The following is a 17,789-nucleotide window of genomic DNA, read 5'->3' as shown; positions in this document are numbered from 1 at the left end:
AGAAGTCTTTAATGATGACAAGCCTGGTTAACTCAATGACCCACAGCATCTTTTGTCTCCCTTTCTCCCCATGTTGACTCCTGCTGATTCAGATGGGGGAAGCCAACTAGCAGAGCAGTTGCTCATGCATAGTCTAGGGAAAATGCTTTCTTCACCCTGTGCATAAAGTGCAAAAGGCCCTTCAATTTCCTCTCTACTGTTTTTCAGTTTTTGTCTTTTTCTCTGATTGACTAGCTTTATATTGATTGAAAAGTCATTTCCTTTGCCCAGTCTTCTGAAAAACAAAATAAATGTTTTCTGTGACCCTAACTCCTAGATTTTCCCTTCCACGGAGCTAAAGAAAAAGTTTCCTGTCAATTATATTGAAGGAAAAATTATATTGTTGTTTTGTAGCCCTTTTTTTCTCCCTATGTGTCAAAAGGGAGCAAATGATGCATTGAAAGCCTAAAAGCTGAAATAAAGATTAGGTGTAAAGTGCTATTGATCCCTTTACGAAAAGAAGCTAAGACAGATTCCACTCTGCTGTCAGGTTACATTTTCAGTAAGTTACCCAGATGCAAGATTTGAAACTTTTACAAAGGAGTCTTTAAAGTGTTGTTGAAAGTATCAAATAAGATTAGACCCGACAGTAAAAACAACCATCAAAAAATGTCAGTGGCGCAGCTGAGCTATTGTCAGGCTATATTGTCCCAGTGTTTAATGTAGCCCAGTGCCTGAATGTTTAAGATGACTGTGTGAAGATCCAGAACTTTCAAATCATCACTTATTACATTCTCTGTGTATACGTTCTACAGATATATGCATACATACCTATGTATGTAGCTCCATGTCCAGAACCTACAAGGTCTTAGTCTCACAATGTAGTTTTCACTGGATGGAGTAGAAGAAAGCTCCAGTTTTCAGTTGTCTAACTCACTATTCATCCAAAGAATAGCCATGCATTTTGGAGACTATTACAAGCTATAACAGTTCTAATAAGGGAACAAACTATTACTGTAAGTCAGTAAATTTTCTTCCGATTACTCTACCTTCTTGTTCCTGACAAACCTTTCTGCCATTCCTTTGCTCCTACCAGGGAGCTGAACAACAGCTGAAAAATTATGTGACTTCAGAAAGTATATGGCCAAATGTCATCCTTCTCTGTACTGCTTTGATGTACCAAAGTTTATTAGAAACCAGCTGTTCAAGGTAGTTACATTACTTTCTGCATCACTTGATAACCAACTTTAGCAACTGAGTGCACAAAGTGCAGACACGATTGACTATGAAACTTTTGAATGTTAGCTGCACAAACTAGAAGCACCAGAGAGAAAAAAATCTGAAGAAGGATTAGGCAGCTGCTGATTACATTCCATAAATTAAAAAAGGATTCAATAGAGCTAAAACAATGCAATGAATTTCCTGATTCGCACTAGGGCATCCTTAAAAAATAAGCAGAGATTAATTTTGGGGAAAAAAAAAAAAAGGCAAATAGAAACGAATGCTAAATGAAAGCAGATTATGAACCTTCATTGTAATCTAACACATCTGGAAATATACCAGTGATGGAGTAGGTAGACTCCACTATTCAAGAAACACTAACAGTAAAAATTTTGGAAATCTTCAAATGCTTATGATAGACACATTAGTTCAGCAAGAGTCAAGCTTAAGGATGACAGATTATTGGGAATGACCTGCTTTAAGATCATACCAGAAGAAGCAGAAAAACACAGAGATTAAGTTTGTATTCAAAGTTAATGGAATGTAAAAGGAATTTCTAGGTGACCTGTATACTTGTATAAGAAACCTGAGGAATAGGAAATATTAATTTCTATTAAAATCTATGTTGTGAGTTTGTGAAACTAGTGAACCCTGGCTTCATACAGATTTGCATCTTATATTCCCATTCCCTTTCTATTTGTAACCATTGTCCTTACGTGCCACCTTATAACATGATGCATCCAGGTCATTCCAAGACACCCATATGATACCCTAAATAAGCATCTGACACTTTCAGATTGTCCCATGTGTCCTAGCTACTTTTTGGCTTCTGGGTAATCAAAAGCTCTGTCCAGTCCAGAGCTCTTCTATATTTGTGACAGCTGAACAATGTATGCCTGGTCCAGACTGAGGATGCAGAGACTCAGTTGCAATATTCTGTTGCAGAGGCAAGCAGCTTGGAAAAGAGCTTCATAGGGCTGACTGAAGACTGGTCTTTCCATGTTTAGTGTAGCCTTAAATGGCGAACAGGAGCAGAACCAATGTTATGGCAATGTTCTATAGGGGTAAAAATAACCTAAATTATTACAGACTAGAGGGCTTGACACAGTGCTTTGGAAGAAATATTAGAAGAGATGATGTGCAATGTTATCTATAAAATTTTCAAGGATAGAAATTCTGATTTATTCTAATGAAAATGAACCTGAAATGCAGCCACTGGGCACTACTGTGGTACAAAAAGAGTAGATCTTTCAAGCAAACAGCTGAAGCCAGGATCAAAAATCCACACTCTATGCATTTTCAGGTCTTTGGGCTAGTTCTAGTCCAGTTTAATAGAGTAAATGCCTTTTACCAGATGGAAAATACTCAATGAGCTCCTGCAGTGTGTTTCCCAGTCTAATTTCAGTGAAAAAGAACATAGTTCATGTACTTTGACTGCTCCATGATGCAAACTGAAGCATTGTAGGTTAGAATGATTAAGAGATTTACTTCTTATAAATTAATAAATCATGAACAAATCAATTCAGCTAGATGATATCTGCAATGATGTATCATTTAGTGGTTGCTTACAGCAAAGCCTTCAGCTGGTGCTCGATTGTACTCTATAATCAGTGGAGGAGACAGAACAAGAGAATAGGCTGGAGCTTGGTTTTCTCTCTGGGAAGAGTTGGCAGCTTGCCGACTTTGCTTGTAGAACTCAGACTATTTTGCCTGGCAGCTGATAATCCTCCCAAGCATCCAACAACAATTTCCTGCATTGTATTTTCCTGTCTGAGACTTTCCTTCTGAAGTGATTTAGACCATGCGACACCAGCGTTCAGGTACAGACTATGAAGTCAGACCAGCCAGACACACATCCTGGCAAAACAGCATATTTAATGGATAATCAAGAGATGAAAAAAGAGAAAAATTGATAAATTTTTAGAAATCTTAAAGTAGTTTTCTGATCTAACAATGTTCTTGCTCCAGATGCTGCTTTCATGCACCTTCGGAACTGACAGCGTTAATAGCATTTGTTCTATTTATATGTTACTTCCTCACACTGCTATCACTGGCCTGTGTGAGACTGGGGAGAGAACCTTATGAATCCATCCATTTTAACACACTGAAAGGAACACACAGATAACCTAGTGAGGGACAGCTGTCAGTTACTTGACTGATTGCAAAAATGACTCTCCACTTCTATCAGGTTAGTTATGATTAACTATGTGATGAAGATCTGTCACTGTTGATGTGTAACATACCAGCAGCTGAAGTGGAAAACAACTCTGGTAAAACAGTAGTGCAAACTTCAGCATGCATTAGCATCCACTTTACATACCATGGGCAACTACAAGACTTCTGCAGAAGATTCAGTAACCACTAAGGAGTGTGTATGTGTGTCTTTACTCCTTAGAGCCAGCAGGAACATGCCATGTCACAACACCAACACATCTCCTGTGTGCTTCACAGATACACCCTTGTAAAGAATAATCTAAATAGCACACTCAAGCAATTGGTGTTTTGAAAGGCCATTGGTCTAGGAACAAAGAGTAAGTTCCATTTATCTGTAGAGGAAATAAAGCAATTAATTTAAGAAGAACATGGAAATCATGGAAAACAACAGGCACATACTGAATTTTCAGATATGCCTGCTCTTGTTGTGCCACTGTTATCTACATTAGAAAGAACTGTAGTTGCTACTCAGTTAATATACAGAACCAAATGAACACCATGTATACAAAGAGCTGAGTTATTTTAGGAACTGTAGTATGAGGGCCTTTGTGGCATATCTCGTCTCGTACCCATGTCTTCTCTGTTAGATGTTTAGAATTTTACAGAACTGCCTCTCAGAAGCTCCCTGTCATTTTAGAACTTGCCTCTTTTATCACACCTGTGATTTTTTCTACAGGTTTTTACATTGAAACTCTGCCCTCTAAAATATTTAACATTGGCAGTGTATGAAGAATATGAGTACCTTGGTAGCTCTCATTTCAAATCTATCCATAATGTATCTTACACTGTTCACAATGTGCTTTATTAATTACAGTATCATATACCCCTTTGATTGCTATTCTTTATTCAGTGTGTGTATGATATGTCTGGGAACTGGCAACATCCACTTTGTGTGGTTTTACATATAGTAACCTTGAGGCTTAATTCTGAATCCTTTCCAAAACATCCTGAAAAGAAAAAAACACTGGTCTGTGCTTCAGAAAAGAGCTAAGCAGAAGTGAGGGAAGGGAGGGGGGGGGGGGGGGAAATTGGGTGGGGCAGAAATGAAAACAATTACTAGATTTTGCAGTTACAATTAATATTCTTTCTACTACCTTACATAAATGCATTTTCAATGAAAGGCAGAACTGTTCAGCTTACATTTACTCTGTGAATACCACAGGTCATATATTTTATTAAATATACTGTGTCTGGGCAGCAAGAAAATGACTTCCTAACACTGGCTATAGTGCCCTGTGGTGGGGGGACTCTGGAGGGAGAAGCAGATTTCTTCTTCCTTGGGAAAAATTGAGTGTGCCCATGGAGAAGGAGTTTCTGAGTGGAGGAGGCAAGGTGCAGAGATACAGTCTGGTACAGTGTCTGCCACACTGTTGGAGCTGGAAAACTTCAAAGAGGGGTCAGGAAGAAGCAGAGCATGATGAGAGACTGGGCAGCTGGTTGTATCCAGAAAAGCACTGAAACTGCTGTATAGGAAGCAAGAGTGGAGGAAGGAGCTATTCACCATGCAAGCAGACTCCAGAGAGCATGACTATACTATAATAAAAGCTAGCCAGAGAGAAACAGGACTGTGTTTTTTTCTGATACATTCACCTCAAAAAAAAAGGCAGAGCACTTCCACTTCTAGGCTCTGCACCCCTTCACAACAACCATGCTTACATGCTGAAGATGAATGTAAAGAACTTTACTTTTTAGTATTTAAGATTTTCCTCTTGTCAGGCTTTACATTCTGTCTGTCAAAGAGGATGAACAATGCCATGTGATTTAGATAGCTCACTATGCCCCAAAACTGGACTTTGTCCTGTAGGTTGCAATTTGCTGAAACAAATTATTATTAATGATAAAGGGCTTCCGTGTCTCTAAGGCAGAATACAAGCACTGAAGAATAATTCCAACATTATGCAAGTAATTTATTAGAAATATGTTAACCAGTTGAAACAACTTTTACTCCCAGAAGAGCAAAAGACTGAGAGATTCATGAGAAGCTTAGAGTGTGCAGCATGAGAAAAAAATGAGATATCTCTGAGAGGAAAAGGGAGCAAACACATTCCCAAGAGTGACAGAAAAATAGGCTTCCTAGGGACTGAAGGAATTATGTGGGATTTGCCACAGCTCACAAAGCCACTGAGGTGAGTGAAAACAGACCCAGAACCAAGAATCAGATCTACAAGGACATAGGGCAGGGAAATATTTATTTGCAACCTTTTTGCTTTCTGCTGAGTTTTTGCAGTTTTTAAAACAAGCCTGCTGTCATTTTTCTTCATATAAAAGATTGCTTTTGGACTTGAAAAGCCTTTTTTTTTTGTCTTTTTAGAGGAAGAATCCTTTCATTCCACTGAAAACTCCATGAGAAAGCAGCTTGTTCTCACAGTGTCTTCAGACGAGCAGTGGCATTGGTCAACCATTGTTGCTGCTCTGTAATAAGCTGACTGAACATAAGGGGAAAGGTATTCTGCTCTTGGCTGAAGGAAATGAAATAGGGGCAGAAGAACGTATAAGAAAAATCAAAGGAAGGATCAACTTTCTGAAAAATATTGTTTGTATTGAGGAAAAAATAAAAATACTGGAAACATTATCTCTGAGACTTTTTGTAACTGTGAAGGAAGGGGAGTGCAAGAAAAAACAGAGACTACAGGAGAGCACGAAAAGAAACTGACTGTCCATAGGAGACCTCCATTTTTAGATTTAAAATAATGCTACATTTATCAGTGTCTTCTGTGGAAAACAGCATAACTATTAGCCATCTTTTTAACACTGGAAAAGAGTGAGATTATAAACAAAGACAGAACTGAAGACATGTGCAGCCTTTCCCATATTAAGACCTTCTTCAAAGAAATGTGTCAGAGGGTTTACTCTCTGTAACACCCAGCATTTGTTTGTTCACACTGACCTAATCTTCAGAAGGCTTTAGGTTTTCTTGTGTGTAAGCAATTTATCAAGAATACATACACTGGAGCTTGTCATGCATGTAAAGAACACAGTTCTCAAAGAAAAAAGTTGTTCATGGAAAAGATGTATCATTAAACCACTAAAACTTTCTTGCACACAGCTGCCTGTAAATCAGAGCCAAAGCATTTAAATACTAATCTGTGGTAATGTTTTTACGTGTGAAATAAGTAAGCATGTTTTTATTCTGATTTAGACAGCCAATTCTTCTTTCTTTTCCATATTTACATTTTTCTCTTGCATTAAGTACATATAGTTTAACACATTTAGATGGTGATTCATCAGTTGAGGAATCAAAAGCTACATCAAAGCAGATACAATATTTTCATCATGTATTTAATGACAATATTTTGCAAGTGCATTAGATGTAATAATTGCTCATCAAAAAAAATAAAATGAAACCTGGAAAAATGTAGAGCAGCTTTAATAAAGTATTTGAGCTGCAAGGAAAAATATTTAAATCTGTAATCAACACATACAAACAAATCACTCGCCAAATTTCCTAATACTGTGGTGCTAAGCTAATTATCCATATTAAATATTATTAAAATAGCATTTTTTCCTTTGAAGTTAACACATTAGTATTAATATAACTATCAGACATGAGAAATATGAAAAACACACACAACAAAAACATATGCACAGTAGAAAGTACTTATTCTTTCAGAAGTTTGGACTTTGTGCTTAAGACTGTCAGGGTGTATCAGGATGCTACTGTACAACAAAACACTAGAAATACTGAGGACATTTCTACTGCAATGCAATGAATGAATTTCAAAGATTTAAATTCTGGAGTCAACACATGAAGAAATATTTTTTTTTTTTTTCACTTCTTTAGAGGCAAAATATCTCCTACTTTCAGTGGGTCTACACAAACATAAAAAAATCAATACATAATAATAATAATAACTTAAAAAGCAGCAACAACAAACTAGAAACAAACGATATTGGCATAGTACACACGGAAGTGAAATATGAAACTATCAAACTAAATTCAGATCAAGAGGGAACAGGATAGATTGTTACAAGTATTCATTCTAAAAGTTACATCTGAAATCTATTCCAACATTCAAAATATGTGGTTAAAGTAATCAAGCTACCTTAACTTTGCTAATCCACCAGGAGAATAAAAAGAAGACTCAACTGGATTTGTCTTAGAAATAAATGTCTACTCAGAGTAAAGTAAGCATTACGATGATTAATCATAATTCTGTGAATTATGTCATTAAAAGTTAATTTTAATTAATTACTTTAATCGTGTGTCTTCAAATGCAAAACACAACAAAAAATTTTAAATATACATTAGACATATTTAATAGGAAATATGAAATGTTAGCATTATCCTGTCTCCCTATTTGGGACAAAGAGGAACAAGATGGAACCATGGCATCTGAAGAAGTTAATAAAGAGCATTTTTTCTTCTAAAGAGTCAAAGAATATTTAATTTTTTTTTTCAGCATTATCTGATGATTCGTGCATGTAATCCGTATAGGTGCTCATCAGCCCAAATATAGCTTTATGGAAGTTAGAAATGGCCCTCACTGTTGTTAATTCAACCAAAAGGCATTTACAAGTACAAGATTCAAACATTCCTTCTAGGTTTGTTACAATTTCACCTCTTGAGGTACATCTTTCATCCTGTCTTATTAGAGACAGAGTCTAGAAAACTTGGTTAGATCAAATATTTAAACTTTATCTGGTTAAACAGGGCATACTCAGATCCCATAATAAAACAGAGGGCTGTTGTCAGTACAGGACAGAAAATAACTATCTGTGGAAAATGCATGAGAAAGAACGATTCAAGAGGTCTGATAAACTACATTGTCTACAAATCTCCATTTACACCCATTTGGTAACTCCTCTATTGACTTCATTTCCAAATTAGGTAAACCTAGCATATTCTTTCTCAAACTGGTTACACTGAACTATCTTGAGGAAAGGCTAACAGAGAAAATGAGCTGAACCTGGTTGTCTTTTTCTCCTGTGAGCCTTTCACAGGAACCAGTGACTCCAGACAATCTATCCTTTGTCTTTATAATAACAATTCTGCCCTTGATTACATCTTCACCTTTTCTTGTAAGAGTTTAAAAAAAATGTTAGATGAAATGCAGTAATTCTTTCCTAAAGTTGCTGGTGAGGAGGAAGAAAATGTAAAGCTTTCAGACATGAGATGTGCATAAAAGGGAATCAATGGGCAAAGTAATAAAGTTCCTAAGACCTAAGGCCCAGTCTTAAATTTACAAACTGTTTTTCCCTTGGAAAGGCGGAATAACCTGAGTTTTAAAAAAATAAAAGAGGAAAAAGCCCTTATGAGTGCTAAAGTCTGTTTAGGATCTTGTAAAAGAAATTGCCCTTTGGACCTCCTCCAGTTTACCTATATTCCCACCTAAAATTGAATAATTGCCCTTGACCACATATACTTGTTCTTGAGGATATTATGTCTGTTTTTTTGAAAGTGTTTCAACTCAGGCATGAAAAAAATGCTGTGTAAATAGAAAATATTGCAAACAAACAACTCAGCATTTCTGATTTGAATTTTCTCACAGCCCTTTAATCAGTCAAAAGGCTTGATTTTTTTTTTTTTGTCAGTCTTCTGTTTTATTTTGTGAGAAACATTATTAATAAATGTTTAGTTAGTGGAATTTCCACTGGACAGTAAACTTGTTTTTCAAGCTGTCTCTAAGTGACAAGACAGAATACATCCTGCAGAAGAAATAATTTTATGTTAAAATGTATCAAATATTTGTTAGAATATCTTATCTTTTAACAAGTTAGTCTACAGCATCAGTTTTTGAAATCTTTGTATATCTGCTGAAGGCAGTTGAGCAGTAACATTTTATACCAAGTAAGAATATTCTCTGCTGTTTGAGAGAGTAAAAAATCTTTGCCCAGTTAATTCATTTCAGCTTTTATACGATCATCTTAAATTTCTTTATATGTTATTTTCATATAAGTCCGTAATAAATTTGTACAAATATGATCAATGAACATGAGGGATTTTTATACCTGTGACTTCACAATACTTCCCTTAAGAATTTAACTGCATAAATGAGAAATAATCTTTTCTGTAGCTGCTTTGTAACTTTTATTATTTAAGTGTTTGTTGCAAGCACTTAAACATAATTGTGTTGAAAAATAAGCATATAAATTAAATAAAAAAATAAATTTGCATTGAAAGTTCAGTTTGTTGGGGTTTTGTTTGTTTTTACTCTCTAGCTGACACTGTTTAGAACAGAATATATATCTTATAGATGCAGCATATATAGAATTCTATCTCATCGGTCAAGGATTTGGCATAATCTGGGTTGGGGCTTCAAAACTTAAATCTTTAACTGGAGTGATATGAGGACTTCAGGCTCTTGGAGGAGTACAATATACTTCTGGGGTCTGAGGCATAAAATAAGCATACAAGAACCTTCAAAACAGTACTTTTAGTGAATACATCACATATAATTTCTAAGGTGTGAAGTGTAAACATCTGTAGCTAATACATTTGACTCCTAATAGCCAGAGAGGTAATAAAATTATATTGTCCTTAAGAACTGTATTTACATGTTCCTGTAACCTCTACATCATAGTTAAGATACAGTTACTGTTGAGGGCTAACTCCACCACTGACCTTTTATGACATTCTGCAAAGCTTACTGTCAGCACTACAAGCTGCAAAGTAATGGAAACAAAACCCAAAACAATTCCCAAACCCAGATCAGTTTCTAACCACATGTAAGTCCAGCCATGTTATGTGATAAAGTGCTCCAGCATGTATTTTGCATCTGTAATTACTTCCTATCATTCCCTTCACAGCCTTTCTAACATGTGAACTAGTTAAACCCATATTTAAGAGGATGTTCCTTCCTTTTCACTTTAGAATTGATACCTTGTTGATACAAACAGATAGAACTATTTTCTCACTCAAGTTATATGAATACTCATTAAGACAGCATTCCCTCATTTTCACATAAGTCACCTATGTTGTAACATTGTAGGGCACAAACGCAGATTTGTGCAATCCTTTTGAATCACTCTTTACCCATTTGAATCTAACATGGTAAATGAATGAACCTTTCAAACTTGGAATAAACTTGGTTGAAAAATTTTCCAGTGTGTCTACACTTGGGATTCAACTCTTTAAATACTGTAAAAGCAACTCTGCTGACTTTAAATTAATTTTAAAATAGCTATTTGAAAAATGTATAAAAGACTTTCATATTTGACCTGTTTTTAAAAACACATTCTGACTCTCTGAAAGAAAAGTGAATTGCAAAGAGCCAAACAGATACAGATGCATTGCAAAATATTTGAACTAAAATTTTTAAATTTCAAAGCAATCAATTACACAAGGTTCACTTTTTCTCCACAGAAGACAATGTTGTATACTGAAGAAATTAGCAGAGTCACAAGAGAAACTCTGGAAGAGTAGCAAAGATACTCTTGTAGCATGTAGTAAATTGTAAGAAAGTGACTTGAATTCACTTTTGACTTCTGCGGTGATTCAACAGCCTGTACCTGGTATGAACGACACCTTTAAATATGCTGATTGATTCAGGTGAGCTGGGGCTGAATTTCAGGAGAAGGGGAAAGTTCATGGAGAGCAAAGTTGGATGTATTAATATACTGAATTTCTCTGAACTACACTTTGATCACTGACTTAAACTGATGTTCTTGGAGTGAAGAAACATATGCTAAAGAAGAACTTGTCATGCAGGACATCTATAATTAAAGAAGATCTTCAATGAAAGCATTTCACAACACCTCCATTAAGCTTTGTCATACTGCAAGAAGAACATGAGCCTCTGTGTAAAGAAAAGTTAAACAATTGTCAGCTGAAAGCAGATGAGGGTTTTATTGAATACCTGTATTACTAATGCATGAAGAGGTACCCATGCAGAGCACAGCAGATACAATCATTGCTTTTAATCATTGTACAATTTTTATTACCATTGGAACTACTAAACAAAAAGAGGGGGATACATTTCCTTTACTGGTAGCCATAGTTTTATTTCAGGAGAAATCAGTGACCTAGGTCACTGAGTTGTCACTGATCCTAGTACCAGGATCATCTCCACATGAAGAGACAGGTAGGATTACTGTCTTGAAGACAGGATGGAACATTCAAACCCCCTAGCTGGGGGTCACATAAGGGTTAGTGGATGGATAACCATCTCAAAATTTTCCCACTAGGAATGAATAGAATTTTTTGACAAGGTAATTAAAAGGAGAAAAGTAGCATGCATTTATATAACTTCAAAACAAATGAATGAATAACAACAAAGAAGGAAATACACATTACTTTACTTAGTCTGTGTTACCAACTATCAAAAAACGTTATAACTCCTATCCTCTTATAGTTTAGGTTTGCGGTAAGGCCATAGTGATTGTATCTTGAATCACAGTCCAAATATGCTACTGGAGAGCACATATTGGAAGTTTGGGTTCAGCATAGGCTAGAAAAGAGACAGAGATGGCTACTTTGATCATGAGGCTAATATCAGTTCCTGAATTTTTTGAATTAAAATATTCTGAATTTTGAATTCAGAGTTTTAAAACAATTAATAAAAATTCTCTCATCAACATACGTTTAAAGAAAAAGAATATTGTACCGTCTCATGAAAAATAACTTCAATTATTCATTCTGTATGACATGAGGATCATTAACATTTCCAGACAATGACCTTTTCTACTTTTCTCAAAATTGTTACATGAAATACACAAATGGTTCAGGTTCATGGATTCTTTTAACTCTCATAGCACAACAGCTACTAATTGTACTTCAGCTGTAGATTTGCAGCTTTATTTTTTTAAATTAAGGTATTAAGATAGGGAAAGGTAGCTGGCAGATAGAAGCTCTTGTAATTATGGAATTTATTCATGCCCAGTGTAAAATTGTTGGTTATTATCTTCTTTTTTTTTTATTATTTTATTTTTAGATCAGGGTCCACACTATAGCAAGTGTCACTGAAACTATCACCTGCAAGCATAGCCACAGCCAAAGGAGGAATCTAATGATTCTGGATAATGGAGATTCTCATTTTGAGAACTTTGCCTTTCAGAACTTTGATTCTTTCACAAATTTAATAAGTTTATGAAATAACTTTTAAAATATTAGGCTTAAGTGCAATGTACAACCTGATTCTCCACATACTGTCTGGTCAGGAGACTTTTTCAGGAAAATATAAAGAGATAATAGCTCTTTGCTTACAGGTACTACCAAAACAATCTTAGTTGGGAAAAAGAAGGGACAACTCAGTGTTTTGCCTTGCACCTGGAAAACTGAGGTCAGAATATAAAGAGACAAAGATCAAGATTTACTCATTTGTTCATTCATTCATCTCTCTAAGCCAATAACATTACAAAGGGTAGAAACATACTTTAATTTGTTGCTGGTTTTAATCTCTTCTATTGTTTTCTTATTGGCTCTTTTTCTTTATATGCTGCTCTTTCTTTTACAGGTTTTATCAAGTACCCTCCTTTTCAAAGGGAAACTTACCTGGTTTCCATTTGATATCTTCAAGTCCTGTGGTATCTACAGAGCTCATCTATTCCCATCCCTACTATTTTTGTATTTATACATTAAACATAGCAGAACGCAAGCATGTCTCATTTTTCCAGGGCTAAATGGAAAAATATTTTATTTTAACAGTTGGTAACACATATTTGAGGTAAATATTGTGAAAAGCCAAAACAAAGCAAAATTACAGAGCTGTTAAGTGTTTCAGCTTTCTCAGGGAACAGGAATATGGCCATTAAAAATCTATATTTCTCTCTGGTTTTCGAATATAATAAAAAAGAAGCCCCTCAAAAGGCTAGTTATCAAGCATAAACAGAGGCAAAGAAACAGGTCTGACATCAAATTAATTCAAAACATGAAGGCAGCAAAACTGAAGGGCTTTTCTCTTCACATATGGGGATATGTAATACCAGACATGGGTGCTATAAGATTTTAAAAGTGTCTTGGATGAATTCAGAAGTTTGCTAATTTGAGCTTAAACCAAATGACTATCCAATGAAGAGTAACAGATGCACCTGATGACATAGCATTCCAGTTCAAGGACACAGCAGAAATATCACTGTAGTTCTCCCCAGTGACAGACAAAACTATTGATTGCACATTTACAGCTCAAATGCTTTTTTTTTCCTCCTTTCTAGAATAACAACAGAATTTGAAGTGTATGAAGAGCTTGTGGGTTTGGCTTCAATTCAAGGCCAAACAAAGGGCTCTGACTTTCACCACAGTCTGCAGAAACATTTACAAGCTCAGTATTTGGATTTGTGCAAACTTGTTGATCTTTCAAACTATCAAGTATTTTCAACAGCTGGAGCACAGAATAGCACAATATTTCCTTTTGTTTTCTGATGGAAAAGTTTACAGGTATGAAAATCCATCTGACAAAAGGTTTACTTGAATCCAATTATATGTGATGTATTACGCACTGAGAATCTGAATCACTGATAAATGATATACTGAGCCCAGTCACCAAAGACAGCCAATTAATGTAGATTACCTGAAAGCACATATTGTTTTTCTGGGCCAAAAAGAATAAAAAAAAAAAATAAAAGAGAGAGAAGAGAGAGAGAAACAAAAAGGAAAACAAAACATAGAGAAAAAGGAAAACAAAAGGATAAGGAAAAAGAAAAAGAAACAGAAAAAGAAACAGAAACAGAAGAGGAAACAGGAAAAAAAGAAAGAAAAAGAAAAAGAAAAAGAAAAAGAAAAAGAAAAAGAAAAAGAAAAAGAAAAAGAAAAAGAAAAAGAAAAAGAAAAAGAAAAAGAAAAAGAAAGAAAAAGAAAAAACCAACACCAAAACAAAAAACAGTTCACATTTCCTTCAATTTCATTTTGTGCTCTGAGTAAAGAGTTTGTTTAACATGTGAACACATTGTTTTTCTTCATATTTAGCTTTAAAAGTAACATAAAATAAAATAAAATAAAATAAAATAAAATAAAATAAAATAAAATAAAATAAAACAAAATAAAATACCCATAATCTTATTATTTTTAAATGTCTTTAAAAAAATCAGGTCTTCATGCAAACATTAATATGTATTTTAGGTAAACTTGAGGTAAACTCTTTTAGACATTCCTTTTTATTTCTGTGATAGAAAAGGTGTCTACATATACATTAAGATTCAAAGTGCTTTTCCTGAACATATTATTTCTTTTTTTTCCTTCATTTTCTTGTTGTTTTGTTGTTGTTGTTTGTTTGTTTGTTTGTTTTTTAAATTTCTCTCTTCCACTTCACTTTTCTCAAAGGAGAGGAAAAGGATTTACTAAAACTAGAGTGAGCACAGGGCTTCTGTTTTTATATTCAAAGTCACCATTATGAATTTTTGTATATGTTTTCACTTTGTAAGACTGATACTAATACAAAGATTATGAACTTTTTAAAAGTAAAAATCACAGGAGAAGCAAACATCTGTCAAGCAGTTTCACTAAGAGACGAGAAACCAAGCAGAGAGAACGTCCCATGGAGAAGCTGACTTTTAACATGGAAACTGAGGAGGTGAAAAAGGGCTGCCAGAGAAGACAAGTGGAAAGAGTTGGATATGAGTGGCACTGGGAGAAACACTGCAACAGGATCAGGTCTGTAGAGCTCATGAAGAGCCAGTGCCCACCTCATGTACAGTTTGGGGGCATTCACTGTAGACTAGCTGCAGTTTGTTGCCATGGACTGTACCCCCATCAGCAACTGGAGTGTATTTGGGGTGGTCACAGGGTAAATTTTCCTGGTTTGTTTCATCTGAAAGCAAACCAGGTCGTATACTCTGAGTCATCTGTGAGATTTGAATGTTATTTGGGGAGAACTAGTAAACTTTCCTCAAAAGCACTTTGTTGATTCAAAAAAAAATGTTAATGTGGACTCAAGAAGTTTCTCCTTGAAGATAAAGGGATTGAGTGATTGTTTCCAAGCCAGAATATAGAAGTACTGGTACTAAAATGATTTTTGCTTCTCTGTTTCTATTATAGCTAAACATTAAGCATAGACTTTAGATTTTCTTTTCCCTTTTCCTTCCCATAGAAGTTTGGCTGCTATGGTTTACCTTTGGAGATGAACAAGCTTGCAGTAAGAGAGTTATGGCTAAATTGTGAAACCTTAAAAGGCAGATTAAAAGACCTGCTTAATTTTTTTGATGATTTTTCTTTGTACCTTTCTGTGACCTCAGTGCATTAGTATTTAATATGACTTTAACTTTGTTTTTTCTTACTCCCTGAAATCTCACTATTTGTGCAAATATTTTAACGTCTGTCATGCTGCAAATGAAATTCTTTGTTCTTCTGGGCACTGCAATGTTGATAAAAACCGACAACAAACAAGAAGCATATAAAGCAATGCTGATTTTGAAGGAATATAACAAATTTATAGTCCCCTTAAGATTTGAGCCTGTATTGAAAGAAGTCAAACAAGAGTGAAACCTACCATTATTCAGGCTGTTGAAACTGTCTGTGCTCAGAAAACACCTTCTCATGAGCAGAGACCATTTTATTGTCCTTCTTCTAGAATGGAAAGAAAACATGACACGTTAGGAATAAAACCTGCATTTAAATTACTGTTTACAGCTTTGTTACAACAGTTAAAGAAACACTGAAAATACAGTAGCAAATAGACAAACAGGTAATTTATAAAAGGTTCAGAAGTTGTTGAAGATGGAAAATTATTTTTCTAAATTCCTAACTAAAATTATATGTGACAAATTATGTTTGTTGTGGGTTTTGTTTGTTTGTTCCATTTCTTATAAAAAAATGTTACATCACCAATCCTCTCCTGGTTATTCTTTGCAGTATTGCTCGAGCTCTGTGGGAGAACAGGTTCACTTGGCCAGCTCAGACAGAATGAGTTTATTTAATACATCAAAATTGCTACCAAATATTAGGATATAGTGTTTATTTATGTTCTTGGGTTTTCTGGGTATTTTATTCCTTTTTGTCAGTCTATGGGCCCAAGACAAGGCATGATAACTCAGTTTGATAATGGAATTTATTGAACTCCTGTTGTCAGTACCACTGTAGATATTTTTCTCCTAAGTTCTACAGGTTGCTGTGGAGCATGTATCCACAGAAAAATAATAAAGTTCAGGAAGCCTTCTAACTATTGCTTAATGCTATAGCTCTGTTGGATTCTGTGGTTTCTCTTAGGGAGGATTGATATTCTTTGTGTTTGCACAGATACAATAACCTGATTTGAGAGCTATCATTTGTGATACCCATCATATATTCATGTGCTGATGACAGTTCATATCACTTTTTGTAAAAGTATGTTCTGCCAATGCACAATAAAAACACCATTTGCGTAAGGAATGAGTATATCAACTGAGATTTTTCCTTAGAAATGGCCAAAGAATGAGTACAGGTGAGTACAAAACCACTAGCAATTCACAGTGCTAGCTGGGATTTTTTTTTGCATTGAAATGCCACTCTCTGTCTAAAGTTAGAACTAAATGGAAATGGATGAGTAGTGTTATGGTCTCCAAAGTCTCACTAGTTTCCCTGCTGAGATGTATCTCTTATTGTCTCCTTTCTTGGCACCAATGAAGATATAGCTGGTGACTGAGAAGAGTCAGGAATTCCAGTAAAGTTAGCCAGCTGTGATTGAGATTGATGGGCTTTAATAATATTCTCACCCATGAAAACTACTGATAATGCTCACACTGACTGCAGATTTCAGATAGATTCTACATGGCCATGAACCAAAATATATCAAAAATGTTTACACCTTCATGAGAAACTTTATATCTGATGTGAGTTTAGTGATGAATATTTGTTTTTAAAGTAGAGATGGCCATGATCTTCTTCCATTCTGATTCCCAGAAAGCAGCACCAATATCATCAGAATTTCCAAAATGGAAGAAACAGTAAATAGATATAGTTATAAAAGAAAATGCAATATACCTGTAACAGTAGCTTTTAAAATTATTCTCGTTGTTCATTAACTATAGTGTTGGGATTCTTGAAGGTGTAAGCGAGTGTTTGTTTGTTTCTTTGTTATTGGCTGTTGGTTTTCAGAGGAAGAGGAGTGGGTTTTTTTTTTTAAAAAAAAAAATATATATATATATATGTATATATATTTGATGGCTGAATACAGGGAGATTTGGAATAACTCTGTGACCACAGTGGGTATTTTTCACATTTTAGGGGAAGACGTGGAATGAAAAGTGAGCAAAGCATGCAGCTGCTTGTTCCAAGTATTCGTAACTGCATGTGAAATAACATGAGTGAATATATCTTTTGGCATCTCAGTTAATAGTTCAGACTGCACTAATATGACAATGTAATATATTGTCTTTGTACAATGTAAGTCTCTTACTGTGCAGCTTCTGGTAATTAGAATATCAACACGTAGAAACATGAATGGATTTCATCCAGCCTGGCAGATCTAAAAACAAAACAAGCCTTTAAGAATTAATAATAAAATTGTTAACATAAAATTAAATTTTTA

This window comes from Streptopelia decaocto (assembly GCF_964273445.1).
Source record: "Streptopelia decaocto genome assembly, chromosome: 2".
NCBI lineage: Eukaryota > Metazoa > Chordata > Aves > Columbiformes > Columbidae > Streptopelia > Streptopelia decaocto.
The sequence above is the reverse complement of the archived record's forward strand: the minus strand, read 5'-3'. Positions refer to the sequence as shown.